Source organism: Alosa pseudoharengus, unplaced genomic scaffold, assembly GCF_046254945.1.
Source record: "Alosa pseudoharengus isolate Yale_2024_CS ecotype anadromous, Long Island Sound unplaced genomic scaffold, YU_APseudo_1.1 YU_APseudo_1.1_scf_3, whole genome shotgun sequence".
Taxonomy (NCBI): domain Eukaryota; kingdom Metazoa; phylum Chordata; class Actinopteri; order Clupeiformes; family Clupeidae; genus Alosa; species Alosa pseudoharengus.
The window spans coordinates 1,644,455-1,650,271 of record NW_027468718.1 but is presented as its reverse complement, the minus strand read 5'-3'; the positions used below and the strand labels follow the sequence as shown (position 1 = coordinate 1,650,271).

The following is a 5,817-nucleotide window of genomic DNA, read 5'->3' as shown; positions in this document are numbered from 1 at the left end:
ACACACACACATACACACATACACACACACATACACACACACACACACACACATACACACACGCATGCACACACACACACATACACACACACACATATACACAAACACACACACTAATTAGCTAATTTAGATACACCTATGGTGTGGGTGCTTGCGTTTCTTTAGGAATCTGCCGTCTTGGTTTGTATAGAAATGAATATTAAGTGACACATACACGTAAGAGGTTGGACATACGGGACGGTTGGTAATATGTGACGTTCCGATAGCATTCTCATGTTGTTTCTGTGTGAATGTAGCGTTCTGATGTTGTTTGTTTTCTGTGAAGAATAGATGCAGTTTTATGGTGTGAATGTAGCATTCTGATGTAGAATATGGTGTGAATGTAGCATTCTGATGTAGTTTTATGGTGTGAATGTAGCATTCTGATGTTTTCTGTGAAGAAAGGCATATTGTCATGAGGTGGAGATACTGTATGTTTATGTCAATAAAAGTGAAATAAATATATTACCATTTCAATAAGATTTTTGTCTCCATCTGGAACACATTGTGTGTGTATGTGTGTGAGTGAGAGTGTGTGTGTGTGTGTGTGCGTGTGTGTGTGTGTTTGCTTATTTCAAGGGAGGTCATTCCAGCTCTATGACAATATCCAATGCTGTTGGGGCAGAAAAGTACACAAGGACCGATTCTCTCTCCCTCTCTCTGTCTCTCACACACACACATGCACACGCTAGGGCTGTGTATTGGACCTAACGATACGATAACGTTAAGAAGGAGCTAACACTACGATACGCATCAGGATTCAGGACACATGGTTCACATCACCATACATCACCTTATATTAAGATACAATACATCAACATAGATCACAATACATCACATCACAATACATCACAATACATCACCATATCACTGTAAGGGGGACCAAGGCAGTTAGGCAAGGGCGCAGAAATAAAGTTTCAAATAATATTTATTTTTACAAAAATATTGAGCAGCATTTCAAAATCATAGAAAAATGCTCAACACAAAAATAAGTTAACTAAAGAGTTCTTGGCCAAAATGAGGTCAACTAAACAGAACTCAAAATCAAGAAATAAAGAGCAACATAAGCATAACTGAACACAAAGAACTGACCTGACATACTGAGACATGGGGGAACATTTAAGCTGGCTGATCAGACCAACCGAACACAAGAGGGATACAGACAATAAATAATATTCACATTTAAGACACAGACGAAGACAAAGATCAGTTCAACATAAATACTAAGTAAGTAAATGCTATTTCTTAACTCAAAATAATCAAAAATAATCTTCAACAGAAAAGAACTTAATTGTTAAACTAAACATAAGTTCCTCTTCCCCCCCATGACGTTTCATCACAGGTGGTGGCGTCCCAAGGACTTTTAATTTGGCGGCTTCCGCCGCGAACATCTTTACATCTGGACGTCTGGATGCCGGGTGCGGAAGAGCTCGCCGACTCCCACAGATCAACCCGCGGAACTTAAAGAAACTCAAACAAAGGGCAGTGAGTAATTAACAAACAAAAGATACTATATGTGTTGCAAACTAACGTGTATGTAAACTCATATGTATGAAGTTAAATAAAGCGGTAAGATGCGTAAATTAAACTACGTGTGTTGTGGTTATTGTAGATTTGAGATTTGAATGATGTTATCGTTAAATGAAGCAAACAAACTAAATATGGTATAATGAAATGTTGAGAAGTTAACGGTGTAATAAAAGAAAGTAATGAAATCAAAGTAAGCAGGTTAAAATGTGCTTATGTGGTATCAGTTTAAATGTTTGTGTGGACACTTGCCAGTAAAGACGTGTGTGTTCAGACAACAACTGCAGTGAGTTGGGAGAGAGAAAGGAAGAACACATAGGCTACTACTGGCAAATCCTCTCCAATTGTTTACAATTGGACTCTGGGCGTTTGGAAACAGCTGAGGGAGGAGGCTACTTGAAACTGCGAGTTTCGGTCGGTGTGAGCGAGCGGACTTTCAGTTGACAGTAATTAACACCCTTTTGAACAATCTAAGCTGTGCGAACGTCAGAGGGCGGTCTACGCTGATTCATCATTAGTGAGACACGAGGACAGCTGCAGGCAATTCCTGTCAGCATAACAATAGAGGCTGTTGCTGAAGCGTCAGCGTAAGCGTCAGCCCTCGTTTCAGGCGTCCTCGTTGAAGACGGACGCGGTCAAGACAAGCAAGTTTACCTGTGCAAGTTCACCGAGCACAGGCGCCGACAAAGGCAAAAATGTGCCATTCCACCATATCTGTTATCACCGGCCATCGCAGAAAACGGCATCATGCCAAAAGGGGCAGAAATCGCCTTAACCTACAGCAACTTAAACGGTCCTCACCTACAGAAACCTCTTTCTCCATGGGCTTGTGGAACTGTCAATCCGCAGTCAACAAAACGGATTTCATAGCTGGCTATGCCAACCATCTTTCGTTGGAACTCCTTGCTCTCACTGAGACTTGGATCAAACCAGAGAACACAGCCACCCCGGCTGCACTCTCCACTAACCTTACACTATCCCACACCCCTCGTCCATCTGGACGAGGAGGTGGGACGGGCCTGCTGATCTCCAACAAATGGAAATTCACCCCGCTACTGCCTTCAAACAAATATGTCTCATTCGAATTCCATGCCATCACAGTGATCGCCCCAGCAAAACTCTACGTGCTGGTCATCTACCGCCCTCCAGGCCAACTAGGCGACTTTTTGGATGAACTTGACACTCTGCTGTCCTCCATCCCTGAGCATGACTGTCCGCTTCTTCTTCTCGGCGATATCAACATCCACTTAGATGCCCCAGGCTCAGCGGACTTTTTGGCCCTGATCCACTCCTTTGACCTCAAACTGGTTCAAAGCCCACCGACACACAAAGCTGGCAAAGAGCTTGACTTAATCTTCACTCGGAACTGCAGCACAGACACCCTCACGGTGACGCCTCTCCATCTTTCTGACCACTTCTTCATCCGGTTCAACGTCAGCCTGACAGAACAGCCTCCGGCTCCTCAGCCGATGGTCACGTTCCGCCGCAACATCCGGAACCTGTCTCCAACGCACTTTTCCTCTGTGGTTGCCTCCGGCCTACCTCCACTCAACACCTTCTCCTCTCTGGAGGTTAATGAGGCCACAGACTCGCTCTGCTCCACACTGAGCTCGTGTCTAGACGAGCTGTGCCCTCTTACCACAAGGCCAGTTCGATCCAAACACTCTCATCCATGGCTAAATGATACCCTCCGATCGCAGCGCACCAGACTCAGAGCCGCGGAGAGGAAATGGCACAAATCCAAACTAACTGATGACCTCAAAAACTACCAGACACTCCTGGCCTCCTTCTCAGCCAGCATCACTGCTGCTAAGACGGCTTTCTACAATGACAAAATCAACAGAGCTACAGACACTCGAAAACTTTTTTCAACCTTCAAATCGCTACTCAACCCTCAGATGCCTCCTCCTCCATCCAGCCTTACTGCAGATACCCTCGCCTCATTTTTTACAAACAAAGTGGCGGCAATCAGCGGTCAATTCTCTACATGCCCACTCAACGCATCGGACTCAGATACCGCACTCCTACAACCTCTAGGGACTGCTAGATCATCTTTTTCAGCATTCACGCCTCTCTCCGAGAATGAAGTATCTAGACTCCTGACATGCAGCCGTCCTACCACATGCTCGCTGGACCCTATACCTACGAGCCTACTTCAGTCCATCAGCCCGACCATCGCACCAGCTATCACACACGTGATCAATGCATCGCTAACCTCCGGCACATTTCCAACAGCGTTCAAAACGGCCCGGGTAACACCGTTACTTAAGAAAGCTTCTCTCAACCCTGCTCAAGTCGAGAACTACCGCCCTGTCTCACTCCTGCCTTTCTTATCCAAAGGCATTGAACGAGCAGTCTCCAAACAGGTCTCTGACTTCCTTTCACAGAACAACCTTCTGGATCCAAATCAGTCTGGGTTCAAAAGCGGCCACTCTACCGAAACGGCTCTGCTGTCTGTAACAGAAGCCTTAAAAGAAGCCAGGGCGACCGCTCGGTCATCAGTACTCATTCTGCTTGACTTATCGGCTGCCTTTGACACGGTTAATCACCGCATCCTTCTCTCTATACTCGCTAACATGGGAATCTCCGGTTCTGCTCTCTCCTGGTTTGAATCCTACCTCACAGGACGCTCGTTTAACGTATCATGGCTTGGTCAGCTATCTGCACCTCACCATCTCACCACAGGGGTCCCCCAGGGCTCAGTGCTGGGCCCCCTTCTCTTTGCTATCTACACCACCTCCTTGGGACAGATTATCCGTTCGCATGGCTTCTCATACCACTGCTATGCAGACGACACACAGCTCTATCTGTCCTTTCCACCTGATGACCCCTTGGTTTCAGCACGGATCTCGGATTGCCTCTCAGACATAGCTACATGGATGAAGGCACACCACCTCCAGCTGAACCTCTCAAAGACTGAACTGCTGGTCCTCCCAGCTAAACCTACCATACACCACGACATCAACATCAAATTTGACTCTCTGTCTGTTTCACCTACCAGGACTGCAAGAAATCTAGGAGTTGTTCTCGACAACCAACTAAACTTCTCAGATCATGTTGCCTCAGTCGCCCGGTCATGCCGTTTCGCACTCTACAATATACGGAAAATCAGGACTTACTTAACTCAAGATGCCACCCAACTTCTGGTTCAGGCAATAGTCATCTCACGACTCGACTACTGCAACGCCCTCCTGACAGGTCTCCCAGCCTGCGCAGTGAAACCACTTCAGATGATCCAGAACGCGGCGGCGCGCCTGGTCTACAACCAACCCAAGAGGGCACATGTTACCCCGCTACTCATCCAGCTACATTGGCTACCTATGGCGGCCCGCATCAAATTCAAGGCTCTAACGCTTGCCTACAAAGTAGTCTCCGGTTCTGCTCCCACCTACTTGAATGCCTTCATACAGACATACGCTACCTCCAGACCGCTGCGCTCCTCAGACGAACGACGTCTAGCTCTACCTCCGGTACGCTCAGGCCAATCAAAACTTTTCTCATCTGTTGTTCCTCGCTGGTGGAACACACTGCCAGTTCCTACAAGGGCAGGGACATCCCTCTCCATTTTCAAAAAACTCCTGAAGACCCAGCTCTTTAGAGAACATCTCCTCTCATAGCAACACTTACAACAAGTCTTGCTGATCCTAGCACTCACCAGCCGTCTTAAACTGACACGTAACTGTTAAAAACAGCACTCACTGATGCACTTATTCTTACTGTACTCTAATGTTTTTTTAAATTGTCCTAATATTGTTGAGAATTGCTCTAAACTTAAACTGTTTACCATGTTGTTAGTCGCTTTGGCTAAAAATGCGTCAGCCAAATGTAATGTAATGTAATGTAATGTTCACCGCGCTGCCACGCAGCTATGCGTAGCTCTCATGTGCGGCGCAGGGCCGACCGTCACAATCACCATATATTAAGATACATTATTCCACTGCTTGGTTGAATTTCCCATTGTCCTACGTAATTTAGAATGACCATTAACCGTATGTTATCTGCACACCTATGAAGTAGATCCATTTTTTGGCCGTATCACACTTGTATATTAATTCGCCAAACTCATTGTGAAGTTTAAATGAACTGTCACGTTGCATCTGAGCTGTAAAATGCAGACGTTCAGAACATAGTAGCATATGACTGAGGTGGCTTTTAGCTAGATGGATGACAGCAGGCTAAGTAAAATAGCGATGTTTCAAAGCTAAAGTTCATCAGAATCTTGGGATACGCCCGCTTGACAACGGGAGAGAT

The 5,817-nt window shown here is 45.9% G+C and overlaps 1 protein-coding gene across 1 annotated transcript in view; it reads left to right on the top strand.

The window, feature by feature from the left end:
- LOC143099530 (interleukin-1 receptor type 2-like) overlaps positions 1–521 on the top strand; it is a 29,091-nt gene extending 28,570 nt beyond the window's left edge. The window contains exon 10 of the mRNA XM_076262489.1: positions 1–521. This exon is cut by the window's left edge and continues 166 nt beyond it. The gene's annotated coding sequence lies outside the window, so the exon portion shown is untranslated.
- Positions 522–5,817: the final 5,296 nt, after the last annotated feature.